This window comes from Molothrus ater, chromosome 3 (assembly GCF_012460135.2).
Source record: "Molothrus ater isolate BHLD 08-10-18 breed brown headed cowbird chromosome 3, BPBGC_Mater_1.1, whole genome shotgun sequence".
Lineage (NCBI taxonomy): Eukaryota > Metazoa > Chordata > Aves > Passeriformes > Icteridae > Molothrus > Molothrus ater.
Genome location: NC_050480.2, coordinates 55,234,229 through 55,253,652, shown reverse-complemented (window position 1 = coordinate 55,253,652; position 19,424 = coordinate 55,234,229). Strand labels below are relative to the sequence as shown.

The window sequence follows — 19,424 nt, the reverse complement described above, 5'->3', positions numbered from 1 at the left end:
CAGGCAGACTTCCCTGGTAAGCAAGAGTTGCACAGAACTTATAAAGAGAAAAAAATTCCAGGAAAATAGTTTCCAAGCCTGGTTTACTGCTGCAGTGCTAGAAGTCCACTTTGATCCACAGATTCTGTTTCTGAAACAGAAGAGGTCTTGGAAATGCTGCCAGGTTGATAGACACTACTGGAACAGATGCAATGAGACAGCAGTGAGCCTCCTGCCAGTCAGGAATGACTCACAGAAAGATAGGAACCAGAATTTTCTGGAGGTTATAACTGCGTTTTTAAACACCAAATAGTCAGAAAAACAGCTGGTTTAAGGTTGGCTGTTAGTTGTTAGTGGGAAGAAAATGCTAATCAATAGAAAATAGCTCCAACTAAAGAAGTGATTGACATTGTCCAAAATATTACAAGAATAATCCAAAGCATTTGAGCAGGTCAGGAAATGATCTACAAACACAGTGCTTAAAAAATAAATAAAAGGAAAATCAGCAGAGAAGTCAATTAGACTGAAAAGCACAGTGCCTCCCCTGTGAAGCAGGCTGGGGCTTTTCTTTAAATCCAAAGTCTAGCAGCTTTACACCTGTTCAGAACAGAACAAAAACAGATGTAATTGGAAAAGCCATCACTCAGAAATAAGTGGGCAGAAACAGAGCATGAGAAGCGAAGAGCACTGCCATACTGTGTGCCAAATACAGGCTTGAAGAGAGATGTGCTAAAAGACCATCTGAGAAATAAAGACAACAAGCAAATGGGTTTTAGCCACATAAGTAAAAAGAAAATAGAAAATAAGACCAAGGGGAGATTAATTTGCTTCAATTAGTATTATACTGATGTTTCCACTGAAGACATTTCTGATAGACAAAGGCTAGACAAAAAACAGAAGCAGCATCTCTTAAATAAACTCAAAGTTAAAAGTGGAAAAACTCAATAAAATTAATTCCAGGATACTGATAACCTGTAGATTACATATTGAGAATCCGTTTGTAAATTTATTTGAATACATCTGTCAAGTTGCACTTGATGCCTACTGGATATATAAAATTCAGAGCCAGGATGAAGTGGGGTAGAGTGATCCAACAGGGTTCTTATATTTTCCTCAGAGAAAATGCAGCATCTCCTCACTGATCTTCCAAAATCCAGGCCAACAGAGGAGTCCCTTTGGTAATTTTTTCTGACAGCTGACCTGCAAGTTTGCAGTTGCTCGCTTAAACCCAATGCAGCAGAAGTGTATCAGTGGATACTGGAACTTTCCCAAAGGCAATGGGACATAACTGTGCACCACATAAGATCATGGAAAATGCAGTTTTGGCTCTGAAAGGTGTTTTTGATGGTTGAATACCAACACTGTCAATCTGTGCTTCCTTTCTCTACTGACAAAAAAAATGCATTGAAACAGGAACACTGAAACACAATGTTCTTTCTCACTGACCATCCAACCTCATACTGACTAAATGTGCAGTAACTACCTGGAGGTATTGAAATTTGTTTTTCTTGGGGAATGTGGGGCAGCAGAGAGAGAGATTTAGATCCTTTCTGGAACTCCAGATTATTTTGGTTCATCTAGGTATCCTTAAGCATATCTTGGAGTTGAACAAAAGTTTTTCATTCTGCAGAAGCGTGAAGCTTTTGCAACAGCTATTAATAATTTGCAAGTTCAAGGTAATTTGCACATCTGAAATTTAAATCTATGGCACATATGGCACACAATATTTTACATTTTACCTACCACTGTAGTCCAGTATTTAAAAAATATTTGTAGGATCCTAGTCATGCACATACCTATGCATGTATTAACATTTCAGCAAGTGAGCGTTTTATTATCTACTTTTTATTAGTATTGTTGTAAGATGGATGAAAATCTAATGATGTGATTCTTGTCTTGAAAGCTGTAATTCCATTTGAACAGAAAATACAGACTGTTCTAGGAGAAAATAAAAGGCAGAGACTTGCTTTTTTTAGGAAAATTGGCAGAACATACATTTTAAATACATGCAAAGAAAGGTCATTCAGACTTATTGATATAAAAATTTAAAGACAGCCTAAACTACAATTTAGTGATCCTGTTATTGAAATTGTGCAGGAATATATTACAGTCATATAGCTGTTGGTAATAGCAGGAGACTGGGATCAGTAGCTCATTACCTTCTGCAAACACAGGATATAATCCTTGCCTAAAAGAGCTTACTATCTGCAGAGACAAAGACAGGGTGAGATTAAGATCAGAGGTCACAATACACAAGCAAATAGGACAGAGTGAAGTTCACATCTGAAGTGTGAGCCACTTAATGGTAGGAGAATTGTTCTGATTTTCTCGTTTAACACTGATGGCACCTAGGAATTCTGTGGCATAACATGACCTATAGCACAAGACCATTGCAGAGGTACATCTGTGGGAGGAAAAATAAAAAGGACCACTAAAATAGAAAACACTGAAGCATCTCAGGAAAGGGTGGGTCAAACCAAGTTTGAGATAAGCAAGAAAGCGTCAGTTCTTTGGTATTCCTGCACATCTCCCAAGCAAGAAACTTTGCCATAAGAATAACTTATAAGCAAGTGGCAGACAACTGCCAAATGAAGGCAAAAGCCGAAACCCCTCTGGTTTTCCCTTTAAATTGTACCTTTGGGTGAAACAAAGCCAAAAGTCCATTCACTTCAGATGTACACCACTGCTGTTAGTTTTATGACCTCTAAGGAGACACAAGAACTCTAAAGTTTTGTCACTAGCTATGGTATGGAGTAAGTATAAAAACAATTGTTTATGTTTGATACATGTACTTTCTCAATAACTACTGCCAGTAGTTGATAAGAAAAAAATTGAGCCACAGCTGACTTCCTTTAACACAGCATAACTGAGGTGGGTTAATGTGGTGTCTTGTCTGAAGGGTGAATGTATGTACATTCCTCTTGGGACCAAAGCTCTGTAGACCCCCAGCAATCACTGTCACTGTGCTGGCCTTGAAAGGTTCATGCCTTGTTCAGTGCCTCACCCAGGAAGAGCCTCTTCATTGCCAGGAACTCTTACTCTCTCTCCAAATTTAACAGGGTGCTGTTCATTCCCTATGCACCTCTGCCCTCTCTGATCCAGTATCAAACTTAGTTTCTTTGAGCAGTGTGCTGTGTAACTCTGCATGGCTCCTGTGAAGTTCTTAAGTTCCCAAAAAAACATCACTGAGGACTCTCATATTTAATAAAGAGAAAGAAATAGTGCATGAAGGCATACAGTTATTACAAGTTTCTTGTGTCTGTATTAATTACAGCAGTCCAAGTCACTACTGAAACTTATTACAACACTAAAGTAAAAATAGAATAAATTTTTTTTAAATCTCAAACATATTTGGATTCACCTGCAAAATACATAAGCACTGGTATTTTATACTCAGCAACATGGAATTTCCATTGACATACATTATTTCTGAAGTTAATATTAAACAAACAAGCCAAAGCAGACACTATGAACAGGAATTAAAGGAACAGGTGGGAAGTTAGGGATTATTCCTTCCAAATTCACATCTAACAGGGTTTGCAAAGATGAGAATTTAATTATTGCAACACGCAGCACCACAGTCATTCTGGAGAGCTCCCTCCTCAGGGCAAAACATCTGTCTGAAACATTCCAAATGGCAATGCCTGACTCTCATCAGAAAAGAAGTAACTCCAAAATTTTAACACTGTACCTCAGAAAGCAGGTTTTTTTCATGTCATTCAGCACACAACAAACATTTACTATAACAAACAAAAAAGCCTTTCTGTTTACCATCCAAAATGATATTGCACCCTATTTTTTTCCTGTCTGGTGGCAATATGTTAACAGCCCATCAGCATTTACAGCTTGGGAGCTGTTTAGTGTTGAAGTGCATGCAAGAATCACAAAAATATTTATCAGAGAGCACGGGGAGCAGACAGCCCATCACTAGTACTACTACAGGAAAGCGTATGCCTGTTAGGAATCCTTCAACAGGCTCCGCACTAGAAGAGTTCTGGCAGGCAGCCAGAAACACCACATACTATTTCCCTACAAGCCACATAGGTATACATCCCTCACAGCCAGACGCACTGGAGTTACCCTCACCATCACACAGACGATTTACATAAGTATTTCCTCATCAAATTCCAATATATGGTCTTTTGTAGCAGGTTACTAACACTCCTTAAAAGCACTTCTCCTCAGCATGAATACGGTTGTCAAAATCCTAGTTAACAACCTTGTCGGTGAGTATTTCAGACGGTCTTACCTCCAAGGAGTTACCACACGAGCCAGGGAACATGTGGGCTCTACGCATCTCTGTCGTGGTGCACTTGTCCTTTTTGCACCATCACTGCGTGGAACCCAGGCTAAAACTGGCTTCCCGGGAGCGCCCATCAATAGTCACATTTCCTTTGGCTTAACTATGTTTTGGCCTGCAGTGTGTGACTGAGCAGAAAACTGGCTATCTCTGCAACACACACGTACGTGCACTTCAGGAGGAGAACCACCACAGCCCTCCGCCGGGTTTGTCCGCTCCGAAAGGGCAAAACCTCAAACCCACCCCGGAACACGGGCAAACTCCGCAACCACGGCACGGAGTTTCGGATTCACTTTAAGACAGGGGGGCAGGAGGCGGCTGGGGAGTAGCCAGCAGAGGCTGCTGCCCCGTGGGACCCCCTTCTTCCCGGCCGCGCTCCAGCCACTCGCGGGCTCACCGAAGCGGCGGCCCCGCCGCACATCCCCAGCCCCGGGGAGCCCCCGGCCCCGCGCCGCCGCTCCTTACCTCAGCCCTGCGCACCGCGCTGCTCCGCGCCTCGCAGCGCCCGGCGCAGCTGCCTGGTTACCGAGCACAACACGCCCGCCGCCCCGCCCCGCGGCGAGGAAGCAGGTGCGGGGGTGGGGAGAGGGCGGGAGCGCGGTGCGTGTGCCCGGGCTGCGTGTGCCAGGATGCGTGTGCCAGGATGCGTGTGCCAGGATGCGGGGTCCCGCCGGTGCCGGGGGTGCGTGTGCCGTACCCTTGCGGCGCTTGCCGGTGCGCGGCCCCGCCGCCTGCGGGCTGCAGCCTGTGCCCCGGTGCCCGCTGTCCTTGCGCGCATCGCGGGGGGGCCGCGCCCCGCCCCGCCCCGCCGCGGCTGCAGCAGCAGCGGCAAAGCCGGGGCAGCTTGTCCGGGGGCGGCTGCGTTGACCGCGGTGCCAGGGAGTCGTAGGACAAGACACCGGCCTCACCCCCGAAGTGCGTTCTGGCGAGTAGCCGAAATACACCTGAGAACGACTGTATCGAGATGTCGCTGCTAATTACTATTACTAGTTATATTACTATTATTATTATTATTATTTTTGCTGCAATGTAGAGCGTGCTATAGGGCATTACCTTTGGCGTAGGCTCCAGAGCATCATCACGCATAAGGCAGAGAGCTGCACAAGCAAACTGGGACAGCAGCTCTTACATAACAGCAGCAGGACAGAAATATTCAAAGGAGCTGGCAAGACGGTCTGCCACTTTCGAGCTCAGACCACGCTAACCATGCAACAGTGCTTGTGCCCCCAGCATAAAACATGATTCTGCCTCTTCCAAAGACATTTCACAATCCCTGTGACTTAATTTTGCTTTTTCCCTGCTTCATTTTAATTGATACCATTAAGGCTAGCTTCATGCAGGAGACAGAAAGATATTTTTCTGCTTAAGAGATGGATCATCTCTGGTCTGTGTCATTGGGAAAAAAACCCACTCATTTGGAGCTGAAATGGAGAAGTTGAGAGAAGCAGTGCCAATGAACCTCTTAGTTTTCATCGTTTCTGGCAGTGCTGCAGTGATTCTACAACATTAGCATGCAGGGTGTTTACTGAGTGGATGGATAAAATCTGAGTTAGGCAGCAGAGATTACTCAGCATCACCCTGTCCTTTAGCACCAGTCATAGTAACATTGGTGCTACCCTCGTGATATGAACACTTACAATTATGGCACCTATCCCAACACTTTGCAGTTATGGATTGCACACTTGGAGCCAGTGTGGAAGAAGCAGACATACCAGGAGCTACAGCAAGAATTCACGTGAAACTGGGATACACATATCTAGGTCGCCTCCAGCCATCCACAAAAATTACCTCTTTCTGACAATGAGTGTAACCAGGCATATTGGGCCTGAAATTTTTCTCCTTTTGTAGGGTTGTGGATTTTTTGTTTGGTTGGTTTGGGGGGAGGGGGGGGAGGAAGGGGTAGTGTTCTGGGGTCTGGGGTGGGGGGAGGGTGTGCAGGAAGGGAACTGAAAAGCTTTTCTCTTCCAATTTTTCTTACCTCTTTGTCCTTCTTCTCTGCCTTACCCCACGCCAGCTGCAGCACTGAAAATGGCAAAAGAAGAGGATGCTAACATGTTTCTGAGTTCTGCCTTTCTACATATATCTTTTTGCTGAAAAAAATCCTCACTTTGCTGCCTCTTTCAGAAAATACTACCTTATTTTTCTAGGTTAAGAATATGAGTGTTAACTTGAATGAGAGCATCTTCACTGCAAAAGCTCAGACTTCATATAGTAATACTACTATTGTTTGAAGCAGTTCAGCAAAGTTCTTGCTAGCATAAGCTTCAATTTCAGCACTAAATGCTCCACTGTATATTTTAAAAGCTCAGCTAGAAAAAAAAATTGTCTGTGCTATACTAAGAACAATGTATTTGTCATTATTAATTTTTATATTTTGCTTTTAATTGTTAAAAAGTCAGGATCTGAAACTGTTTCCTCTTGGATATGTGTCAATATCTTTTTTGAAAGAACAGGCAATTAGATTTGATAATATATAGCACCCTCAAAGGCTGCTGCTTTTAGCTGAGACATGAAGAGGTCTTTTGCACTGAAGAATTTGGGGCACTCTTCCTCAAAAGAGAAATACTACCTATAAAAGAGGTATAGTAACATTTAGGTTTGCCTCAGTATTGTATCACTCTGTACTTGGTCCAGTTTGGGTTGCCAGACTTCAAAAAATATCTAAATCAGGTAGAGAAAATCCAGTGGATGGCCATGGTGGAAAGTTTAGAACACTTAATCCAAAAGAAAAGTCTGAAATTGTTATTCAATCTAGAGGTTAAAAGCTGACATGAGGTATAAAAACATTCTAAAAGAGCACTTAAAGGAAGGAATCATCACTTCTCGGTGTCCACAGTAATAGGACAAGAAGTAATCTGCTTACCTTGTACATGATATTGTCATATCAGAACCAAAAATTTTAGGAGGAAATAAAGCTTTGCACCACATACCCTAAGAAAGAAGTGAAACTGGCGTCGTGGAAGATGTTCAAGCTCACACTAGGCAAGTGTCTTCCTGGAAGACATTTTAAATTTTTTAATACTTTGTCAGGGTGCAGAACAGGATATCTCTGTAAGTCTCTTGATCTCTTTTGAGTCCATTTGTTGTAACTGTGAATGCTGAGCCTGGTTTGAGTAAAAGAGCATACCCTCCCTCCTGCAGGTTTTGCAGCGAGCAATAGTTGCCACTTCCTTCCTGTCCTAAACTGCCACACGGTATCTATGTACAACCTGGAAGCATTGCCACACTACATCTGGTTTCCATGTACTCTACCAAGCATAAATATATAAACATTTAACCAAAGAATCATATCATTTGAACAAAGACTTGTAAAATCATCAAGCCCAACTGTTAAGCCAGTCCAAGTCCACTGCTTCACCTTGTCCCTAAGCATCCCATCTACATCTCTTTTAAATACCTCCAGGGACAGGGAATGACTTGGCTGGGCAACCTGTTCCAGTGAATGATAACCCTTCCCATGAGGAAATTTTCCTAATATCCAATCTAAACCTCCCCTGATGCAACTTGAGGCTGTTTGTTCTTGTACTATCACTTATTAATAGGGAGAAGAAACTGAAATCCATCTTGCTACAACCTCCTTTCAGGCAGCTGTAGAGAACAGAAAGGTCTCCCCTGAGCCTCCTTTTCTCTAGGAGAGAAACAACGCCATTTCCCTCAGCCACTCCTCACAAGACTTGTGCTCCAGACCCTTCACCAGCTCTGTTGAACTACTCTGGACATGCTTCCAGCACCGCAATGTCCTTCTTGTAGTGAGGGGCCCAAAACAGGATTCAAGGTGGTGCATCAGCAGTACTGAGTACAAGAGAACAATCACATCCCTGGTCCTGCTGGATATGGTTTTTTTCTGTTTGCCATTGGCCTTCTTGGCCACCTGGGAACAGCTGGCTCAGATTCAGTGGTTCTTGACCAGCACCCCAGCTCCTCTTCTCCAAGCCTCTACTACTGCCTGGGGTTGTTGTGCCCCAGAGGCAGGACCTGGCACTTGGCTTTGTTGAACATCATACAATTGGCCTCAGCCCATTGATCCAGCCTGTCCAGATCCCTCTGCAGAGCTCTCCAGCAGATCCACACTCCCTCCCAGCCTGGTGTCTCAACTGCAAACTGACTGAGGTTTCACTTGATCCCCTCACCCAAATCGTTGATAAAGATATTAAATGAAGGAAAGGAAGTGGCCCCAGTACTGACACCTGGGGAACACCACTTGTGGAGCACCACTTTTCACCCCTGAGCCAAAGCTCTCTGTTCAGCCAGGGCGGGCTTTCCTGCTGGCTCATCTTTCAGTGCACTGGGACAGCCTGCTCCTGCACATTTAAGATTTCCTTCCTGAAGAATGACTAGCCTTCCTGGACTCCTTTGCCTTTCAGGACTGACTCCCAAGGGACTGTCAGCCAGTCTCCTAAACAGGCCAAAGTGTGCCCTCCAGAAGTCAAAGTTAGCTGAAATCTCTCCTTACTTCTCCAAGAATCTGTAAGCTGTAAAACTGCATGATTTTTTTTACATAGTTTTGTATGTTGTACTTAAGTGCTTATTTTTTATATTTGAGTGTAACAAAACCTGTGTGGGCAAACTTTGAAAATAAAATAAAGATACAACTAGAAGCCAGAGAATATATTCCCTCTAACATGAAATTACATTAAATACACACTTAATTACACTGAATTATGTGAAATACAGCAATACACCATTTCACTTCTCTTGCATTGTGCTGAAATAATTAAAGATAGTGGGATGAGTTTACACAAAATTATGTGGCAGTGGGAAAAAAATCAGGAAAAAGATCTGCTAAACTAATATACTGTGATATCTGCTAAACTAGTATACTGTGATATGTGATTCTTTTAAGTGAAGTTATCAAATTATAACAGCTTAGAGATAATTAGGATTTATATGTACTGAATGAGCTCAGTCTAGCATATGGCAAGAGTCGAGCTAAAACAAATGGCATTTATTTGTAGCGTTAGTCACCCCATTTTTTTGTCAAGAAAGTAATTATATCCTTTCAAAATGTATTGTTTTGACAATTTTCTCTTGTTTATGCTTCACAAGTTAAAAGTTAAATTGGAAAAAAAAATACTAAAATCTCAAACTTCCATACAAGAACGAAAAGTGGATACCCCAATATTGTCTAAAACAAGACTCAAAGGTTATTACTTGATGGTCTTAATCAAGCAGAAAAACTTCCAGCCTAAAATTTCCACTAGAAGTTGCCCAATCCAGCAGTTGAGTAGCAGCAAGGCTGCCACAGGTTCCTTCATGTCCTGACATGAAGCCGGCAGCAAAGCTGAGTGTGCACCCCCAAGAGGTGTGTGTGTGCTCATGGTATCAATGTGCATGCACAGGAATGTGGCTGCGTGCACAGCCCAGCAGGGACCAAAACCACAGAACTGATGCTGACCCCTGGCACGGGACCAGCCTGATCCTGCCCCATCAGGGTGAAAGCCTGAGAGCAGAAAATACATGCAAATACACATACAGCCATCAAGGGTGAACCCCTCCCATAGCTGATGGTAAACACTCCATTGTGCCAGCACTTGGCCCCTGGATCCCAGTCTGCCTAGCTCCTGAGACCTGAGCCCTGCTCCACTGGCAGGTAAAGATCCACTGACCCATCAACAAACACTACTCCTTTTTACAGGACTCATTTTATCCCCTTAGCCTTCTATTTTCCACATTCCTCCACCCACTCTTGTGCCTCCAGCCCTTTGCGTGTTGTGGAGATGAGTCTTTAAACACATCACCTAACATTTTTTAACAATGCTTTGGCATAGAAAAATAAAAAAAAAAATAAAATCAGTTTAAAAATTCAGATGAGCATGGTAAGAGTAAATTCTCTGTAATGAACCAGTAGTACAAAGCAATCATGATCAGATTGTGCCACCCTGTGGACTGTATCAAAAAGATGCTTCCTTTAATGCTGGGCTAAAAATATGCTTCAGGAACAGGCCAAGAAATTCTCAGCCACTAAAGCAAAAGTCATTTCGGGTTTCCTTACACTCTAATAGAGACAAAATGTCTTTTTGAGTTGTTCCTTTGAGCAGCACTGGGCAGATTTTCAGCTGGCACCAATCTCAAACAAACATGGACAAATATCTTATCAGGAAAAGTCATAATAACTTGGTAAATTATCTTCCTGTTATGTAACGCTGGGGAGAATAATTGCATTTCTTTGCTTTCTTGGAGATACATGTGTGAACAGAAAAAACTATCTTAAATTATAAAGAAATCAAAATAATTACATCTCTGGAATACAATATTACAGTCAATAAATCCTCGTGGTAAAAACAATAAACAAGATGGAAACCACAGTATATGTCAGTGGCCACAGTAAAATGATGATTTGGAGACTAAAATAAAAGACCAAACTGGTAGGAAGAGAATGCTTATGGGAAAGTTGGGATTGTTAGACAATGTGGAGCTGTCTTTTAAGATCTAATCTGAAAGGAGATCTGAACAGAAATTGAGAGCAGGGTATTTAATTAGGGGTGAGAAGCTTGGTGTGCCACATGAGGAACAAGAACAAACTGATGTTGCCAAAACATGAGAAGGCAGGTGGTATCAGTCAGAGATTGGAGAAAGCATTATTTTTCTAATAAGAAATGGGTTTTGAACCTCTTTGCTTTATTTCAGTTGCTATAAGCAGCAAATAGATCTAGAATGAGTCTAGTCTCCCTGATAATACAATATTTACCTGGAGGAAACCCTGGCCCCATGATTTTTCATAATCTGTAATCAATATATTTAAGATTCTCATAATCACTGTCATTACTCAGCTGTTAGCTGACTGGCACTCAGTGGCTGTTCTCTGTCACTATGCTTGAAGTTTCAAAGCTGTATTTTCTGACTTCTGTAGTGGTCTGAATAGAAAACATATAAAAAACCCTACTAAAATTAATTATCTAAATATGTCCAGTATGGTAAATATTTTAAATGATAAGGCATATATATGAGCCACTGAACACTATTGTGTGAGTGAAAGAATTTATCCAAAATCTTTCCTGACCTCATTTTGAATATACCTTAAAATCATTAGATGAAAGAACCATCTTGGTATTCATGTGAACTTCCAAAGGCAGAAATCTGCCATCTCTGTGAAATTAATGTAATCAGGTATTATTTTCTATCATTTGATGTTGACAGGTAGTTCTTCTGAACAATGTCAGGATTCTTTTATGAGACATCCGTGTTTTTTATCATATTCATTTTCATTCAGGAGTTTGAAGCTCTATGTCTTGTCTAATAGCATATAATGAGTAGGAAGCATGTTGTTTTCTGTGAAAACAGATGGTGTTGTTTAAAACAACATTGCAATTTCTGTAAAAAAATGCTTATTTAGAATAAGAGTTTTAAGAATAATATAATGTAATAAAGAGACAACAGGAATTTTATTAAGAGCAAACATTTTCTGAATTGGTAGATCAAACCTAAGAATGAAATTGTAAGATTTCTAAATGGCCAGTAGAAAGGCCAAGCAATGTTGAAAGAATGAGTTATCATGCCTACAAAATGTCTCTTTTTTCCCCCCAAAATTATGTGCTATCCCTCTCTTGGCTTTAACTGTGTCCACTGTTTCAGTGCTATGCTTTATCCTGAAGGTGGCTGCAACTTCATGTGAGTTATTCATTCCTACAATGTCTGAATAGTTTTTCACTGGATGTTTTCAATATTTAACTGTGACTGCAAGGAAATTAGGTAGTTTCAAGACTAAACTGCAACATTTATTTCAGGAAAATACTGTGGCACAATACAAAAAATACAGAATGTATTTTAAATTCATCACAATAATTATTCAGTAAATATGCTCTTCCCCTAGGCAAAAAATCCCAAAGGGAACTCTTTCTTTCTACGTTGATGCCTTGGGTGAATATCTTTTCTTATATAGACCAAATCATTGTTAAATAATGTTCTTGGGAGAACAAACAATCTTTTGGAAGAGTTTTTCTGTTGTGTAAAAAATCTCTCATATCTGTGTCTCTTTGACCTCCAAAAATTAAGTTTTATAGCTGAAGAGAAGCTCAGGCAGCCCACTGGTGATTTATATCCTTTTGCTTTAAATTTCCATTATTACCTTTACTAAAACTGCTCCTCTGTGTTATGGGCACCATTATGCAATGCCATTTCCAGATGCCTGTCAAAGTTATGGTATTAAGGCCCAGATGCTTCTAGCTCCCCCGTGCTTATTTCTTTCATAAATGTTCTCTGTTCTCCAGAGACAGATTTTGTTGTTGTTTACACAGATTTTGTAAAATATTGTCAGAAATACTGGATTTGTATTCATGTTTCATTGGTAGGGATGACTATACCAGCCACTGTTCTGCCTGTCACCTCTGATCATGAAGTACAGCACCCCAGAACTAAAAGGACAACCTGTCACAGAAGTACCTGGACCACCAGCACTCTGCAGCTCAGACTTGCCACAGACTCACATTCTCTGGACACAGAAGAGAGCAATAGGGTCAGTAGTGGACCCAGCATTGATAGCCTCGAGGTCCTTTGGATTTCTTTTGTTTTCTGTTGTCTTCTGAGGCAAACCATATTAGATGCTCCCCATTCTGCTTCTCTTCTCTCATCTCAAAATTCCCATCCCAGCTCCAGTCAGCTCAACCAATCCCAGGAAAAATCCAAACAGATTTCATTCTGAGGTCAGCCTGCTCATTTTATTGACTGTGCTTCAAAATAAGGGAACAGCAAGAAATAAATCACCCAGTCAGAGGGTATTTTCTCTGATTTTATCTCAAGATCAGATTTAGGTTGTTGCTACCATACAAGAACCTTTCTTAATATATTCCTGGGAACTGGCAACACCCATCATTTCAAAAGACATATGACTTTGTCTTCAAAACTGGAAAGTGGAAGCATTCTTGCTGACATTAATTCCCCTACTCCTGCTTCCCCTTACCATTTGTGATGGCTTTCTGGTTCTCCACTTGTTTCTTATTTCTTTTTTAAATCTAGTTCCATGCACTGTCCTGACAGTCTTCCCTGATCAGTTCAGAGATCTTTGGTTAAGATCAAGTCATCTAAATTCAAAGGGTTAGCAGTTATTCTTGATGTATGTCCTTTAATTCTACGTTTTATTCTTATTGAGCTTTCTTTCTTACTGTGCTTTCTTTCTCAAGTTTCTTAAGTTTGACTGGCCCATGTAAAGTAGTCATGTTGTTGAATGCTTTGCCTTTGTCATAAGTTTCATTTCCATAACATTTTCCTCATCTCTCATAATTTTATTTCCTGATATTTTCAATCATTCAGAACACGATTGTGAGTACATGTGATTCAATTTTCCCATGCAGATTTCTGTTTGCTAAATATCTGTTTCAGAATTCCTACATCTTAGATGTGCTTGTCTCCCAAGACCTTTACAGAATAAATCAGGAGTTGTTCTATTGAAAGTTTCATCACTAGAAAATTGAAAGCATGCGTGAAATGAATGCACATGCATTCTTTCAAGGAATACCAAGCTCCTTGTACTTACTGGTAAATTATTTTCAATATCTGGAGTTTCTGCAGTCACCCCATGCTTGGATGCCTGTGTCTGCAACCTCTCACCCTTACAGCACAAGATTTATTAAGCTTACTCTCCTTAACAGCAAGCTATCTGAGAGCAGTAAAAATTAATGACCTGCAGTACAAAATGGTTAAATTAATTATTCACCAGTTTCCAAAGGACCATAATCGCATTTCCATTCTCTGTGGAGCTCTCCAATTAGCTTGCTGAGGGACCGGGGTGCTCAGTGGTGTGGAGGTTACAAGTACAGAAGTTTGTGTGAGTGCTCAGGAGAGAGGGAGTAGGGATTGTCAGAGGTGGCTAGGATGGGTGAGGGCAAAGGCTTGGAGGTTTTATGACTCTGGAATGTTCTGGAATGACTAGAAGGAAAGTGGGAGGAATGACTACTGCTGTCTTTCATCAGAGCAAAATTCTGTAATTAGTTTGGGACATAACTTCTCTGGGACTCATAGGTATGCTGAGAGAAGAACAGCTTTCATTACATGACCTCTCTCTTTTTCCCATTTAAACAGGATCAAGTACCTGCTTTTGCTTTTGACTACTTCTCTACTTAAGACAAGGTCAGATGAACAGGTTGCTGCCAGAGTCTTCTTACAGCAGTAATGGTTCTGCTCTAATTAACTGCAGCTCAACAAGCAAGGCAAGCACAACAATCTCCCTGTGAAATTTCTTTAACCCTCACATGCGGCTCTCAGGGGAAGGGCAAATAAAATGAACAAAAATAATAAAAAATTAATGGAAGCTTGCACTCTTGCTTTGCATTCTGATATTTTCCTGAAGAATGCAGGAAAAAATATTTTACGTAAAAAAGAAGAAATACAAATCATCTAGTCTCACTGTAATTTGTCTGTGCAGAACTTAAGTACAACAGATTTGGGATTGAAGGATGGGATGCCTTGGGGAAATCGTAATAATAATTAATTACAAAACCAAGCAAGATAAGTTGGCATACAAAGCATTGCCCATGGACCTTATATTCCTCAAAATCTCTACTTTCAATGTTATGAGTTATTGTTGCACTTTTGTACTTTTCTGAATGGTTGATCTTGGCTTCATGTACTTAGAACATTTTGACATCATATAAATTTGAATTGTCCATCAGTAAATCAAAAGTACTGTAACAGAGGAATACAAGTCCAGCTAAATTCCCAAGTGGCATTTCAAGCTTGGTGGATTTATAGAAATAAATGGATACACCATGACTATGATGTGATCCTGTCAATCAGAGAACGGGAAAATTAAACATTCATGAATACTGACAGGCAATTTCCTTCAATTGTTCATCATGCCTCCATTCTAAACCTTCCCCATAGGATTTCCTCTTGCTCTAAATTTGAGAAAAGCAAATTTTTTTACTAGACTTTTTAAAGTAGTAGTAAACTGGTGAAGGGGGCTATAATTGTCAAACATTTGTTGTTGTTTTGCTTCACATTACTCATTTACCTATGGTATGACTCAGAAAGCAGATTTTGACTTAACAAGCCATTTGTCTGGAAAAAATGAAAGAAGAATTTTCAATCTGTTCAGCTATCAAACAAATGGAGTCATGAAAATTAAACAGTATGCCCACAGTAAACCTAAGTAAAACCAAAATGGTATCTGTGGTGGCATATGGTTACTGAAAGGCTATTTTTCATGACTAGCCTGGTAGACCAGATATAGGTCTGGAAAGAAATAATTAAGTAATCCAGATATAATACCTTAGACTGGGAAAATTTTTATGATAAAAATTTTATAATAAAATTATTCTGATTTTTTTTTTAGCATTGGAATCTATAGAAGAATTAGCTTTGGAAACAGCCCTAATATAAACATATGAACAGTAAAGATTTTGTTCTTGCCATCATTCTGTTCTCATTTTTGGAAAATATTTCAGATATTCAGGAGCTATAAATACCCTCTAGAGGCTCATTTTTCTATTTCACACCTACTATACTATCTCATTATGTTTCGGGATATTTTCATTAGCAGTGATGTGCTTGGATTAGGCTCTTACCTAACACTTGTAATGAAATAACTGTGGGGAACCCTTCCCACCAAAATTACTATAAAAATGGGTCCCAGAAACATACCTTGAATCCAGTATGCTGTTTCTTGGCTTGACTAACTGTGTGATAAAATGAAGACCATGTCAGTCTTAAATCCTAGTTTACATCTCAGCAGAAGGATTGCAGATGACAGCCTATGCCCACCCGTGGGCAGCAGCACTGCAGAGGTGCTGAACATGCACACAGATTCACTGGTGCACAACTCCACACACAAATGGTAGTACACAGGAATATTTTTTTTTCTTGTAATAAGGGAATGCTGCATGATAAGTCCATTAAATTCCATGTGGCCATTTGGGAAAAATACAATTTTGCTTCTAAACTGTTCATGAATTGTAAAGCTAAGTGAGAATTGCTGCTCAGAAGACTAATGTCTGTGAAAGAGAAGTATCTCTCAGCATAAGCAAATACAGCTACATCTGTGATATTATTTCAATTAAATGATAAATTTCAGACCAATCCAGGGAGTGGAGAAATGGATTCCATTTTGTTCCATCTTTTTTACAGCAGATTGGACAGAATTCAACAGCAAGAGATGATTTTGTTGTCCAGTACTGGTGGAAGTAAAATTTTCAGTTCAACTGTAGCACTCAATCAGTTACCATCAAAGTGTTAAAATAAAGTCTTGTTGTCACGCTGAATTGCTTTTGGGTGTTGTTGCTTTCTGTACCCTTACTTGATTCTCTTCTTGGGGGACAGAAGAAAGAAGAGAAGAGCAATCTGAATTAAGGTAATGTCTTTAGTAAATGTCATGCTTCAGCACTGCAAGCCTCAGGACTTTTAGGAGAGCAGAAATGAGTAGAAAGACCCCCATGTTTATTGCTTTGTCCTTTGCCCTCTAGCATCCAAGCTGAAGACAAGGAAATATTTGACTCTGAGAACATAATGGCAAACTTCTTTCCTAGATCATAAGTTTATGCAAAACTAATAAATTTGTCCATTAGATAAACATTTTCCACATTTTGGAAAGCATATTGGTGGATTTCATTTTCATCTGCTGTGTGGGAAGTGGGTTCACAGGATGCATTTGTAGGAGAACTAACAATGAAGAAGGATTCTTTGGCTTCCTGATTCCAGTGTTCTGCTCCTATTAGCAAGCATGTAATATAATCCTCTGTAGTTATTTGTGAAACTTCAACCTAAAAGTTGAAACCAAATTTATTTATGGCTCCATTTTAATTCCCTGTGAGGAAAGAAATCTTAGCTAATGGCAGTACCTTGTTTTCTTCTCTTCTGGGATGGTTACTTCCAATTTAGTTTCCTGATAAAGGTTTGAGTTTGAGACTTTCAGCTTTCCAAATTGCTAGTGTAGGCCACCACAAAATATCAAGCAATCTGCTAGATAGGAAGCAGTGAGAGAGGAAATCCCTGACTTTCTTTTAGCCTCAAATAGCTCATCTTTGCCCCCTCCCTCTTTCACCTCCTTCTGTCCCTGAGGATGACACCCATTACTGAGGTGTGCCCTCAGTAGCACACTCCCACTAGCCCCATAATGCCAACTCCCAGCACCATACTCCCTAGATATCACTTGCCTGCAGGAATTCAGTACCAAGATGCTAAAACTGTCCTTTGTCCACATGACTTGCCACTATTGCTTCCAGCAGGACCCACTGACCTGGGGTGATTTTGAGATCTTATTTAAAATATTTAAACCTGAATCAAAAATACTTCCTTCTTTTTATTTTTTTTCTCCTACCTTAAGTTTAACCAGTGCTGAAATGCAGTAAAATAAAGCATATTTTGCTGTTCTCTTTTAATTCTCTCCTTCCTTTTCCACCCACATATTAATACACACAGCCTTCAATATCACAAATTCCATGAAAAAAAACAGGAATCAGAAAGTGCCCAGTTGGCAGAAGAGGAGTGCTCTCCTCAGCCACTTTTTGTGTCTCTCAGTCATCTTTCACTGAGCAATATAAGACTTCCACATTAGGGAAAAAATATTGCTTCAGAGTTTTGAGTTGAATATTGTATCCAAAAATATGGTTTCAGAGTTTTGAGTTGAATATTGTATCTAAAAATGTTGCACATGTTCCAGTAAACAAAAAGAGTATTCATATACTGCACAGTGACACTGTCTTCTCAATCATGTAATGGTGCATAATTAGCAACGAGGGATCTTCTTTTTATATCATATCCTTAGGATTTCATTGCTCCCAAAAAATACTGACCATGAATTCTCATGAAACTCCTACCCATGATTCTTTCTCTGAAAAATTTTTTAGTAACAACTAACACACTCCCAGACACCAGTGTGTTTTCTAAGAGAGTGATGTTACTGCAGCCATGCTTCTTTTCATTCATAACATCCATATAATATTGGAAGGTGCATTCTGATAGAGCCACCATGAGGCAGTAAGACATTTAACCTGTAGCTGGTACTCTGAAGAACTTTGCTGTCTGAACTTGAAGTGAGTCATTAAAGCCAGTATATTGAAGATGTAGCTTTTCAGCCCTTTGGCACATTATGAGCAGCATTTAACATTGGTAGTTTGATGGTAGACAGGAACATTTTTCATCACTGGTCAAATAAAAAAAAAATTCCTGAGTTTTTTCTTCATGCATCCGGAGGGCTGCAAAGCTAACCAAGGACAAATATGAGACTGCTGAAATATGAAACAATTAAAGGAAATCCCAGTTTAAATCATAATCTCCAGATGGAAAGTGTAAAAAAAAAAAAAAGAAGAAAAAGTTTCACTGGATGCTCATTCTATTCTTTTTTGTTTTTCAGTGTACTCTGCTTACATTTGAAATAAGAAAATTGTGTGGGTTTGTGCAGGAGAATTCAATATATTTACCAGTGTTTCACCAGGATCAGGGCTGGTGCTGCTGTCAATTCAAAGCACCTTCCCTAATTTAATCAGTGAGTTTGAAACCTTTAAGGACAGAGTTAAATTAGTCTTTTCAAAGAGTAAAAGACTGCTCATTTTGTTGGAATTGAACTCACATTAGTAATATATTTGACATCTTATCATCTACATACCCCCATATCCCATCAGTCAGAAGTGACAGGGTTATGCTTGTCAGTATAATGAAAGATGAGGAGCATTTTTACCCATGAGGGTACCTTGACCTATGATCATTTTATTTTCAGGAAAAGATACTTCTTGATAAAGAAAAATGAAAGAATCTGTGGGGTTACGAGTAAAATATATTTTTGCAATACTCAGAAACAAAAAGAGAACAGAAATAAAATTAGTCTAACACTTAAAATAATGAATTAAGAAGAGTCTGTGATTTACCAATCTGCTTTAGCTTTTTGGTGAAGATTCCACAGGGTGCCCAGAGAAGTTGTGGATGCCCCATCCCTGGAAGTGTTCCAGGCCAGGTTGGATGTGGCGTTGAGGAACGTGATCCTGTGGAAGGTTCCAACATTGCCAAGGCAAAGGGGTTGGAACTAGATGATCTTGAAGGTTTCTTCCAGCCCAAAGCATTCTATGATTCTGTCTCGGGATATGATATGCTGTACTCCTTTTAGATAAATTCTGTTGCCTGAACTAACAATTCTTCCTTTTTCTTTGCAAAAGTAAGTCGTGGAAAGGCAGTTTGAAAATGATCTGAGAGAGCCTCCTGCTTAGCAAGTCAGTTTACACCC

The 19,424-nt window shown here is 40.1% G+C and overlaps 1 protein-coding gene across 1 annotated transcript in view; it reads right to left on the bottom strand.

The window, feature by feature from the left end:
• SYNE1 (spectrin repeat containing nuclear envelope protein 1) overlaps window positions 1–4,766 on the bottom strand; it is a 288,350-nt gene extending 283,584 nt beyond the window's left edge. Inside the window, 1 exon segment of the mRNA XM_054514453.1 lies at window positions 4,745–4,766. The gene's annotated coding sequence lies outside the window, so the exon portion shown is untranslated.
• Window positions 4,767–19,424: the final 14,658 nt, after the last annotated feature.